Source organism: Nicotiana tomentosiformis, chromosome 9 (assembly GCF_000390325.3).
Source record: "Nicotiana tomentosiformis chromosome 9, ASM39032v3, whole genome shotgun sequence".
Lineage (NCBI taxonomy): Eukaryota > Viridiplantae > Streptophyta > Magnoliopsida > Solanales > Solanaceae > Nicotiana > Nicotiana tomentosiformis.
Genome location: NC_090820.1, coordinates 61,707,869 through 61,721,505, shown reverse-complemented (window position 1 = coordinate 61,721,505; position 13,637 = coordinate 61,707,869).

The following is a 13,637-nucleotide window of genomic DNA, read 5'->3' as shown; positions in this document are numbered from 1 at the left end:
AGGAAAATGGAGAAACAAGGTAGGATGCAGATTCTAATTCTTACTCTCTAGGTTGTCAAACAATTTAACGTAATATTTCAACGGTTTTAGGGTGTTTCTAATTACTCCATTACACTTGTATTGTTGTTGCATATATTGGCTTAATCCTTGTTGTATTCTCTAATTTCAACAATTAACTCTAAGCAAGTAACATGATATTTTCAATGATCAAATGTATTCCTTTATGTACCCTTTTTCTCTTAGTTGATACTTGATGGTTTTGGACATAGATTTTGTCAACAATCAGGTGAGCTTAGAATGTTTTCATTGAGTACTTTAATGAAGAATATTACAGTCTATGCATGGCTCTATGCACTAGCCAGTTAATATTCAAGTCGAATAAATCAAAATTACCGAACCGAATAAAACGAAATCGAAATCGAAAGGAGAAAAGCCAAACCATACCGAATGTAATTAGGTATGATATTGGTATAGCAGTTTAGAAAACCGAATACCGAACCGAAATGACTAAATACCATACCGTACCGACCGACGAACACCCCTAATCTGATGTCTGAACCTCCAAAAGTAATTCATAGTTATGCTTAAAAAGTTTAATAAGTCATTTTGTTAATTTTGTATAATCACTTATTCAAGTGATGTAAACTTACACGGATGTCGCAGAGTTGTATGTTAAAATAATTTCTTAATCAGGACAAGTTGTAGTTGTATTCACCATGAATACGTAATAGTAGTATTTCTTTTAGTTGTAAAATAATTCATGACATCATCACTTTGGGATCTTCTTTCCCGTAAGTCAATTTAAAGGGATCTACTTTTGACTAATTTGTTGTAATTTTTTTTTAATGTGGATATATATGAAGCTTCAGTACACTTTCATTTGTGACCCTTTTTTTCCACGCATTCTTATCACCAAGCAGGAAAATTACTGGCTAAATAATGAGATATAGAATACAGGAAAATGCCACTAACGTGATATAAGAATAAAAAATGACCAAAAATACATTAATATCCAGCTACGATGAATATTTCAATGTAGCGTCTGGCAGAGAATATTTGAAAATTCATGTCCCTTTACAGTAAAACCCAATTATTTTTGTTGAATTCTGATTCCTTATGTAGAATTCTTCAGCTTTAACTTCTTCCATCGCAGTGTCTTTTGTTTGGCTGCAAGAACACTGGTTCACTTTGACTGAAGCAACTCTCTCAAAATGTGTTTCTTCTTAAATACAAATCGGGTGTTTTTAGCATCCATCACATAGAATGTTGTTCATTAAGAAATTTTCCTGTAAAAGCCTTTAAAAAAGCTAAGATTAAATTAGAAATAAAAGTTTATGTTGTTAAATCAAACACATTAGTCCCTACATATCTTAATTCATTCCACTTGTTTAAACCAAACATATGTTAACATTTTGTCAAACTTAACATTCAAATTATCACCGAAAGACCTCTTCCATACTCACTCACCCAAATTCTACTATTATATTAGTTACCTACCTTATACCTGATCAACACTGAAAATGTTCTCACAAATAATTTACCAAGCGTACAACATATTTTAGATTTATATCCTTGAGTACTTTGAAAAGTTTAAGGTAAACATAAGGGTGAGACTTGAGAGTACATCGAGTGATAAGCACATGCTTTAGTATCTTAGAATTCAAGGGAGAGGCTTGGAATACATGAGATAAAATGAGGGGAAAAAAGGTAAAATAACTTTAAACGTACAGAAGCGAGACAATATATAGATGGCTTCTTTTTAGCTAATTGCAACTTCCTCCATTTTAAATTATATGAACATATATATTTGAGTGGATACAAAGTTTAAGAAAAAAAAAAGATTTTTAAAATTTATGGTTGTAAACACCCCATAATATTTGTGTGGCTATAAAATCTTTTGAAACTTGTGGTGTAAAACATAGCATAAGATTTGTGTGACGGTAAAAGCTTTAATATTGAAAATTTAAAATAAAGAGTTTCTTTATTAGGAAAAAGTTTATTCTTTTTGAAATTTACTAAAAAGAAAAAAGGTTCAAACAAATTGAAATGGTGGAATTACTTAGAGAAATTGCCTCAACAAGACGAATCCAGCACAATTATAACAACAGTTAAGCTATTTCAAACTTTTGGTTAATTGGAATGTTTATATCTAAAACCAAAAATAGAGGAATAAGATTGGCGTGCTTTTGCTTTTCATTTGGATTCAGACAAAAAGGTTTGATTAATCAAAAAGAAACATGCAACTTTAAATGATAGAAATGAATTTAATTTTGAAATTACATACCTCTGTATATATATAATAATAAAGAGAAAGGGATTGGATGATAAGGAAGGATGGGGAAGAGGAAGGTAGAAGGTGGAGGAGATTGAGTGAGTATCAAAGTTGGTATCTCAATAGTGTAGGGAAGAAATGATGCCTGGCCTGAAGTAGCATATAGTATTGAATTGAAGTGGACATTTCAAGCAAAAAGACTGTCATATGGACATGGCTGTCCAACTCCAGTAGTAAGTACATAACCCTATTTACTCTATACAACTATATGCTTTAATAAGATCTTCAACAAAATCTGACGCCATGCTCCTATATATTACTCTCATATATATATACTCCCCTACTTTTCATTCATCATCTAGTGATGAAAAGCTCCTTGAGATTTAGCTTTAAATGGAACTATATATGAGCCATCAAGCTGCCACCGTCACCTCTCTATAGAAGGCTAGCTAGACTAGATAATAAACAAGTGATGAAGCATGATGTCAATATACTGTCATTTGGAGTACTAGCTAGCTAGCTCAAATGTTATTAGTTGCAACCTAGCTAATTAAGATTATACGTAGGAACATTAATTAAGGCCCCATATATATATATATATATATATATATATATATATATATATAAAATCAACGTCGTAAAATTTGATTGGCGTGATATACAAGAAATGGAGAATTTTTTTGTGGTTTGAAAGTCTCTTATTTTTTCCCATAGAGAGGTAAAAGTTGGAAAGAGGAAATTGTAGATATAGAGACGAATTTCATCCAAGAAGAAAAGAGGGAAAATCTGATATACAAATGTGGCATTGTTGATTTTGGGGGTTCTTACCTTGCTTATTGTATACGGTCAAAACCGATTTTGCCCTTCATGTAATTAGTCAAGATTGAAACATGATGGATCGAGGGTCCTTTTCATAATAGCGAGATGAGATCTGAAGCCAGGTTACCAAGCTCAAGATTTAGGGACCGATCAATACCGAACTCGAAGTCATTATCGAGCTCGAATCCAAATCAAACTATGATGTGAAGTGGCGTTATCGAACTCAATACCGAGCCCGAGTCAATATCGAGCTCGAGTCAGTATCGAGCTCGAAATCTGGAGATCGACCAGTATCAAATCCGACCAAGATTGTGCTAAGAGACAAGAGCCGCTGTAGCCGCACTTGAGGAGAGAATCTCGGCGGGAATTAAGGAAAAGCTAAATTAACTAATCTATCATGGGATCCCCACTATGTATTTTTTATTATATCCAAAGTAGGATTCCTCCACTATAAAAGAGTGGCTATCATTTCTGTAATGGGGCAATTCAACATTAAGGCATCTACACACTCCCTTATTGAAAAGATTATTGATATTCACATATAGATACATGAGAGATTATCCTTTGGTGAGCCTTGTACATTGATTCATCTTGCTTGTTCATAAATCATTTTCTACTCAGTTTGGTTTGTATTTTATTCTTTTTTTTCACAGTCGATATTCGATATTTTTCTACATACTTTTTCGATTTGTACCAAGTTATACAACGTATCCTTAGAACTACGTATAAATTCAACTCTATCCATTTTTCTGGTAAACAGTTTGGCGCCCACTATGAGGCTAAGGATAATAGTGGTTATTTGGTACGAATCTCTTCAAAACACACTATTTTACACTTGCTCTTGGAAGTATCTTTGATTTCAGGTTGAAAACGACGAATTCTCAATTAATGGCCCTACCTATCGACCATAAAGCTGGCTTTCAAGATGAGAACAATAACTTAACCCCTAGAGGTGGAAGGCCACTTGTCGATCCCGTTGGAGCTCGGGTCGAAGAGCCAATAGACGTTAATTCACATGTGGCCATCAAGGCGAGCCAATATTCCGACCCTGAAAATAACATTCATGGTGGAACTCGATCTGCAGCTCGAAATACCCAAAAAGCTGAGGAAAACGGAATCAACTTGCGTATGATTTTTGAAATGTTGCAAGCTCAACAAGTAGCAATAGCCCAGTTGTAGAGCCAAACCCAAGCACCGACCAGACTCGACCCCAGTCCACCCCAAGAAGTCACCCACAAAACGGGGCAAACTATAGTAAGGTCAAATGAGCAAGAATCGGGGACTAATCCCGAAATTGTTAAGATGTTCGAAGAACTGACAAAACGAATAGAGTCAGGAGAAAGGAGGATCGAAGCAAACGATAAAAAAGTGGAAACGTATAACTCCAGGGTTGATCAGATCCCGGGGGAACCTCCAGTATTGAAAGGCTTGGATTCCAAAACATTTGCACAAAAGCCTTTTTCCTCGAGCGCAGCTCCAAAACCGATCCCCAAGAAGTTTCTCATGCCCAAAATTTCCAAATATAATGGAACGATCGACCCCAACGAATATGTCACCTCTTACATATGTGCCATTAAAGGGAACGATCTAGAAGACGACGAGATCGAATCTGTATTATTGAAAAAATTCGGTGAAACACTTTCAAAGGGAGCAATGATATGGTATCATAATTTACCGCCTAACTCTATCGATTCTTTTGCTATGCTTGCAGATTATTTCGTAAAAGCACATACTGGAGCCATGAAGGTCGAAACCAGAAAGTCAGACCTTTTCAAGGTAAGACAAAAAGATAACGAGATGCTAAGAGAATTCGTATCTCATTTCCAAATGGAACGGATGGATCTACCACCAGTCATAGATGATTGGGCTGTTCAAGATTTTACTCAAGGTCTAAACGAACGAAGCTCGATGGCTTCACGATGATTAAAACACAACCTGATCGAGTACCCAGCTTATATATGGCCCGATGTGCACAATCGATATGAATCAAAAATTAGAGTCGAAGACGACCAGTTAGGTTCTGGGTCCATTATTAAAAGGGACATCAACCGAGAACCAAGGATGTTTAGGGATCGATACCGACCGTATAGTGGTGACCATAGGGGTAACAAACCAAGACGTAACCTCGTACAAGGAGATAAAAGAAGTGATCGAGGCCAAGGGTCTCGGGGGCTGATGAACAGGAACGAGTTCGACAGGCATACCAGACCTAAGGAAGCACCATAGTTATCGGAATATAACTTCAACATCGATGCATCCGCCATCGTGTCGGCTATCGGATGCATCAAAGATACTAAATGGCCTCGACCTCTGCAGACCGATCCTGCCCAGAGGAATCCCAATCAAATGTGTGAATATCATGGCACTCATGGCCACAGAATGGAAGATTGCAGGCAGCTGAGAGAGGAGGTAGCCCGGTTATTCAATAAAGAGTACCTTCGAGAATGTTTAAGTGACCGGGCCAAAAACCATTTCAAAAATAGGGATTTCAGTAGACGAAACGAACAAGAAGAGCCACAACACATCATCCACATGATCATTGGTGGGATCAATACCCCCAGGGGTCGTTGCTTTAACGCACTAAGATGTCGATCGTAAGAGAGAATCGATCCCGGACTCAAGATTACGCACCCATAGGAACCTTGTACTTTAATGATGAAGATGCAGAAGGAGCCATGCAACCCCAGAACGATGCACTGGTAATATCTGTACTTATGAATAAAACTCAAGTTAAGCGTGTGTTAATTGATCCAGGTAGTTCGGCCAATATTATTAGATCGAAGGTCGTAGAGCAGCTCGGTCTATAGGACCAGGTCGTGCCCGCAACCCTGGTTCTAAATAGATTCAATATGGCATGTGAAACTACTAAGGGAGAGATAATTCTGCCAATAAATATGGCCGGAACCATCCAAGAAATGAAGTTTCACATAATCGAAGGCAGCATGAGGTATAACGCCATTTTTGGAAGACCGTGGATCCACAATATGAGAGCCGTACCCTCGAACCTCCACCAGGTTCTGAAATTCCCAACATCGGAGGGAGTCAAAATGGTCTATGGAGAGCAACCGGCCGCGAAAGAGATGTTTGCCGTCGATTAAGTAATTTTGATATCTTCACTATTATCGACAAAAGGATCGGATTCGAAGGGGGAACGGAATACCAAATAGCAATCACAAACATCAGCTTCCACCCAACTAGAAAATTAGAAGACTGACGAAGATGATGAACATGGGGTCCCTCGATCCTTCGTGGTCCCCGATGATTCCGACGCTACCCAATCAACGGTCGAAGAACTGGAGCAAATCACACTAATCGAACATCTGCCCGAACAAAAGGTATACCTGGGCACGAGGTTAGATTCCGAGCTTAGGAAAATGCTTATTTAATTTCTTATAGCTAACATGAACTATTTCGCTTAGTCCCATCTTGATATGACAGGGATCCCACCGGGAATCACCACTCATAGGCTAAGCTTGGACCCAAAATTCCACCCGGTAAAACAAAAAAGAAGGCCCCAATCCGAGGTCAAACATGCTTTCATCAAAGACGAGGTAACCAAACTTCTTAAAATAGGATCTATTCGGAAAGTAAAAGACCCCGAATGGCTAGCAAATGTGATGGTAGTCCCTAAAAAGGGGAACAAACTTAGAATGTGCATAGATTATAAAGATCTGAATAAAGCATGCCCTAAGGATTTTTTTCCTTTGCCTAATATCGATCGTATGATCGATGCCACGACCGACCATGAGATTCTAAGTTTTGTCGATGCCTATTCTGGGTACAACCAAATATAGATGAACCCGAAGTATCAAGAAAAGACCCCGTTTATCACTAAGTACGGTACCTACTATTATAATATAATGCCATTCAGTCTAAAAAATGCTGGTGCAACTTATCAACGCCTAGTAAACCGAATGTTTGAAAAGCAAATAGGAAAATCAATGGAAGTTTATATTGATGACATGTTAGTTAAATCTCTGCGAGCAGAGGACCATTTAAAGCACTTGCAGGAAACTTTCGACATACTGAGGGAGTACAATATGAAGCTCAACCCCGAAAAATGTGCATTCGGGATTGGCTCAGGCAAGTTTCTCGATTTCATGGTGTCCAATCGAGGAATCGAGATTAACCCCGATAAAATCAAAGCTATCGAGGACATCACAATGGTAGATAATGTGAAGGCCGTACTGAGGCTAACGGGATGGATAGCCGCCCTGGGACAATTCATTTCGAGATTCTCAGATAGGAGCCACCGATTTTTCTCTCTGCTTAAGAAGAAAAACAATTTTGCATGGACTCCGGAATGTTAGCAGGCTTTGGAAGAGCTAAAACGGTATTTATCGAGCCCGCCGTTGCTTCATACCCCAAAGGCAGACGAACAACTTTATCTGTATTTAGCTGTCTCGGAGATAGGGGCAAGTGAAGTCCTGATTCGAGAAGAACGAGGTATGCAATTCCCTGTTTATTATGTTAGTCGAACTTTAGGCGAGGCCGAAACTAGATATACCCCCTTAGAAAAATTAGCGCTTTCTTTGATAAGGGCCTCTAGGAAACTAAAACCATATTTCCAGTGCCATCCGATACATGTTGTAACAACTTATCCTCTTCAAAATATTTTGCACAAACCTGAGCTTTCAGGTCGATTGGCCAAATGGGCCATGGAGATCGGAGGGTACGACATCGAGTATCGACCTTGAACCGCTATCAAATCCCAAATCTTAGCAGACTTCATGGCTGACTTTACGCCGGCCTTCGTACCCGAGATTGAAAAAGAATTATTGATAAAATCGGGTACATCTTCGGGAGTCTGGACCCTCTTCACGGACGATGCCTCGAACGTAAAAGGGTTTGGACTGGGCATCGTACTAAAATCACCCACAGGTCTCGAACTAGCTAGAAGCTTGTGAGCCGAGGTCATAAAGGCTAAATATGATTCCCTCCTCGTGGTAAATCAAGCCATCGGGACTTTTGAAGTCCGAGAAGATCGAATGCATAGGTACTTGGATAAATTACAAGTGACTCTACATCTGTTTAAGGAGTGGACTTTGCAACATGTACCTTGAGAACAGAACATCGAGGCCGACTCTCTTACAAACTTAGGTTCATCGGTCAAAGATGACGAACTCAACTCGGGGACTGTCGTACAACTCATGAGATCAGTAATCGAAGAAGGCCACACCGAGATAAACTCCACGAGTTTAACCTAGGATTAGAGAAACAAATACATAGAGTACTTCAAGAACGGGAAGCTTCCGTCAGATCCAAAAGATTCGAGGGCTTTGCGCACAAAGGCAACACAGTTCACCTTGTCCGAAGACGGAATGCTATTTAGGAGGACGTTCGATGGTCCACTGGCAATATGTTTGGGACCAGGAGATACCGATTACATCTTACGTGAAATTCACGAAGGCACTTGTGGAAATCATTCCGGTGCCGATTCGTTGGTCCACAAAATAATCAGAGCAGGATATTATTGGACCGATATGAACAAGGATGCAAGGGAGTTCGTTTGAAAATGTGACATGCGCCCATGATTCATCAACCCGGGGAGCTCCTCCACTCGGTCCTATCTCTATAGCCTTTTATGAAATGGGGGATGGACATCGTTGGCCCCCTCCCTTCGGCCCCAGGTAAGGCTCAGTTTATTTTGTTTATGACTGATTATTTCTCTAAATGGGTTAAAGCACAAACTTTCAAGAAAGTCAGGGAAAAAGAAGTGATAAACTTCATTTGGGACCACATCATATGTCGTTTCGGGATGCCATCCGAGATTGTATGTAATAATGGAAATCAATTAATCGGCAGCAAAGTAACTAAATTTCTCGAGGATCACAAAATCAAAAGGATCCTATCAACACCTTATCATCCCAGCGGGAACGGACATGCCAAATCGACTAACAAAACCATCATCCAAAATCTTAAGAAAAGATTAACCGACACTAAAGGAAAATGGATAAAAATATGACCCGAAGTCCTATGGGCATACCGCATAACATCAAAATCCAGTAACGGGGAAACACCATTCTCGTTGGTTTATGGCGCCGAAGCTCTTATCCCGGTTAAGGTCGGAGAACCTAGCGTTAGGTTTCGATATGCAACAGATTAGTCGAATAACGAAACCATGAATACAAGCATAGAATTATTGGATGAAAAATGAGAAGCCGCTCTCGTCCGACTGGCCGCCCAAAAACAGCGGATCGAAAGGTACTATAATCGAAGAACCAACCTTCGACATTTTAAAATCGGGGACTTGGTGCTAAGAAAAATCACCCTCAACACCCGAAATCCTAATGAAGGGAAACTGGGTCCGAATTAGGAAGGACCGTATTGGATTCTCAATATTATCGAAAAAGGATCATACAAGCTCGGTGTGGTAAATGGCAAACAACTACCAAGCAATTGGAACGTGTCGCACCTAAAACGATACTACTGTTAAGGTACGACCCTCCTATGATCATTTATATTTCGAAATTAACCCTTGCAGGTGTTCGACCAGAAACATGGATGGATTATTCAACTCGAAGTCTTTAGGCTTGAAACCACGCGTTGCACTCTTTTTCCCTTAGACCGATTTTATCCCAAATGGGGTTTTCGGCAAGGTTTTTAATGAGGAAACCATTGATTGTGCTAACTTAGAACAATTCAACAGTATCCGAGGCCTCTTTACAATCAACCTCGAATACTGGGGGGCATTACCCTCGAATATATCAAATTCGATTATCAAGTTCGATACAAGAAAGTTACTTCATGACAACAGGGTTTCGATAGGAAAAATTATAAGGGCCAAATGGTCAAAACGAACCATGCTCGTGTAGTTTGTTCGAGCCCTGGCACAAAACATGAACACATGTATAATGACTTATAAAGAGAAATTTCTTCTTTACCGATATCTCATATCTCAGAAAAATTCCTCTATTTCGTGATCTATTATGCAAACAAGCTTAAGGGCCGACCATTACCCCACAAATCGACGACTGCCAACCAAAAAATCAACGAGATCAAGCCCCACATAAGCCTAAGGGCTACATTAGTTCGAGTTCGAGCAAACACTCACTCGACCATAAAGCCTAAAGGGCTATTCTAACTCGAGTTCGAGCAATCATTCTCACTAGGGGATTATATATCGAGCCCAAGGGCTGCCATTAATTTGAGTTCGAGAAATCATTCTCACTCGACTGAAAAGCCTAAGGGCTACCTTAATTCGAGTTCGAGCAAACATTCACTCGACCATAAAGCCTAAGGGATACTCTTAATTCGAGTTCGAGCAAACACACTCGACCATAAAGCCTAAGGGCTAGATTACTTCGAGTTCGAGCAAACACTCACTCGACCATAAAGCCTAAGGGCTGTTTTCATTTTGAGTTCGAGCAAATCCTCACTCGACCATAAAGCCTACGGGCTACATTACTTCGAGTTCGAGCAAACACTCACTCGACCATAAAGCCTAAGGACTGTTTTTATTTTGAGTTCGAGAAAATCCTCACTCGACCATAAAGCCTACGGGCTACATTACTTCGAGTTCGAGCAAACAATCGACTATTAAGCCTAAGGTCTACTCTTAATTCGAGTTTGAGCAAACACCCACTCGACTATTAACCCTACGAGATACATTACTTCGAGTTCGAGCAGACATTCACTCGACCATAAAGACTAAGGGCTACATTACTTCGAGTTCTAGCAAACACTCACTCGACTATTAAGCCTAAGGCCTACATTACTTTGAGTTCAAACAAACGCTCAACTATTAAGCCTAAGGACTACTCTTAATTCGAGTTCGAGCAAACACTCACTCGATCATAAAGCGTAAGGGCTACATTACTTCGAGTTCGAGCAAACGCTCACTCGACTATTAAGCCCAAGGGCTACTCTCAATGCAAGTTTAGGAAAATGCTCACTCAGTTATAAAGACTATAGGTTCGACTTTGATTAAATTGCCTAAAGCCTCGAACTTATGAACAAAAGTTTCACAAGGTAGAAAATGAAACAAAGACAAGTCTGAAAAGGAAAAGATCTTTATATATATAAGAATATTTACAAGGTCCGATCAGGACCCTACACAAAAAGATAAAAAATGAAAAACCCTAAGGTTCCTGATTTTCTCCGGGGGCAGTTTCTTCTCCATCGAGCTCCTCCCCGCTCTCATACCCACTCTTGCTCTCGTCATCATCATCATCATCATTGGAAGCCAGGGCTCCAACATCGGCTTCAAGATCTTTAGCCTTTATTATCTCTTTGGTAAGATCGAAACCTTGAGCATAGATCTCCTCAAGAGTTTCCCTTCGAGATTGGCATTTGGCGAGTTCCGCAATCCAATATGCTCGAGTTTGAGAGGTCTCAGCTGCTTCTCTCGTTTGTACTTGAGCAGCTTTAGCATCGGCTCGGTAGACGGCCACAATCGCGTCTTCCTCGGCTTTAATCTTTTCAGCTTCAGATTTGGCCTTTTCAAGTTCGGAAGCCAACCGAGCTTCGAGCTCCGCTATTTTCTTTTCTTGAGCCGAGCTCTTCTCTTTTATGCCTCGAAGCAGACTTTCAGTCGATGATAATTGGGATAAGGCAATTTCTTTTTCTGTAGCGAAGCGGTCCATACCTTCTTTCCACCCCAAGGTCTCCGCCTTTATCATGTTGACCTTCTCACGGAGTTGCCCGATCATCTTGATCTTCTGCTGCAACTGTGAGATCGAAATATTAGCCACCATTCCCGAATCGAGCCCATACGTTTTTAGGATTGTCATTACCTGCTCGGCCAGGTCGGTCTGATCTTGGTAAGCCTTGGCTAACTCGGCTTAGAGGTCCTTGGTCTCCTCTTCTCTTCGCCCACAGAGAAGTCTAAGAGCATTTCTCTCCTCCATGAGCCTTCGGAGGTCGGCCTCATACCGACTCAGCTCAGCTCGAGACCGAGAAAATGCTTCCCAATGAAGCGCTCAGACCTACACAGAAACAAGAAAAGAAGTTAGAAAAGAAAAACAAACATAAGGGTAATACCAACAAGGAGAGTTAAGGCTTAACCGATTCAGAGCTTGCTGCACTTCGTTGAAAAGGCTCGATGCCTCACCCGAGTCCTTCCTCGGGACCTCCAAGTCGCTCAGGCCGGTAGCATCTTCGACCCCAGTAAAATAATCATGGAAGGGATCCTCCCTTCCGTGGCCTCCTTCGATGGAAAGGGTCTTCAAGGCCCGAGCCTCTCGAATCATCTCCTCGGAAAATGAGGGGAGCAGCGGGGAGTCTCCAATTTCTATTGCCCAAGTGAATCACTTGGGACATTCTCTCCATCTCGGGGCGTCGAGGTTAGCCCCTTCAGCCGTACCCACTATTGGATCATTATGGTGGGGGGTAGCCTCGATCCTCGACAATTCGAGGACTTCGACCAATTCTCTTCCCGAGAATCCCTCATCACGAGATGTAATCTCTGCAGCCTTCACCGATTCAGTAGCCTTTGGGGCCTCGGTGCTCATTTTCACTCGGGCTACCAGCCCGGAGTCACCTTCTTCCTCTTCTTCATCTTCATCCCTAAGACGCCGAACAGAGTCTTCGGTCAGGAGTATGATATTCTTCCTCAGATTACGAGCCTTCTTCTTCTTAGGTTCCGGATCCTTGGAGGTCGAGATCTTTTTTCTCTTTTTGTCCTTCGCCAATTTCGGTGCCGGGATCGAAGTCTCCTCCTCACAAGATAAGGGCCTCATAACTGATGTTGAAGAATCAGCGGGTGAGTTGTGGTTAGGGGTGAAATGCCAACCAAGATCGGATATAGCTGGTTCTCCCCGAAATGCGTTGAGGCGCAGCAGTTGACTGGACTTTCATGTAATATAGTACACTATAAGAGAGTTAGAGTACTGCAGTGGACACAATTCAAAAATAACCTTATATCTTTACCAAGGCATGTATAAAAAGAAAATAAATAAGAAACGCTTTACAAAGTCAATAAAGACATGGGAAAGAAGCTTACCATGTGTTTTAGCCTCCCATCGACCCTTTGATAAATCGTGCCACGAGCGCTCGACATATGTAGAGGTCGAGGTCAGGTCCCGTACCCAGCTCTTAAGGTTAGGAATTGCACCCGGCATCCAAACAACCGCTACATCACGGAAAAGGATATCGGTGAGAAAGAAACAAAGGAGCAAAACAATAGGAGCTAACAGTAGAATTATACTTACGCTTCATATTCCATTTCTCGGGAAATGGCATCTTCTCTGCCGGGATAAGATTGGAAGTCTTTACTCGAACAAACCGGCTCATCCAACCTCGGTCCTTATCCTCGTATATGATCGAGAACAGTACTTTGGTAGCTCGACGTTGAAGTTTTATTAACCTACCTCGATAGAGGCAGGCGCTGTATAACCTGATGAGGTGGTCGAGTGTAAAAGGCATCCCCTCGACTTTGCTCACGAAAAATCGGAGCAGAATAATGATTCGCCAAAAGGAAGGGTGGATTTGTCCTAGGTTTATTTGATATTGGCGGCAGAAGTCAACGACAACGGGGTCGAGAGGGCCCAACGTGAAAGGGTAAGTGTACACACTTAAAAACCCTTCCGCATAGGTGGTGATATCT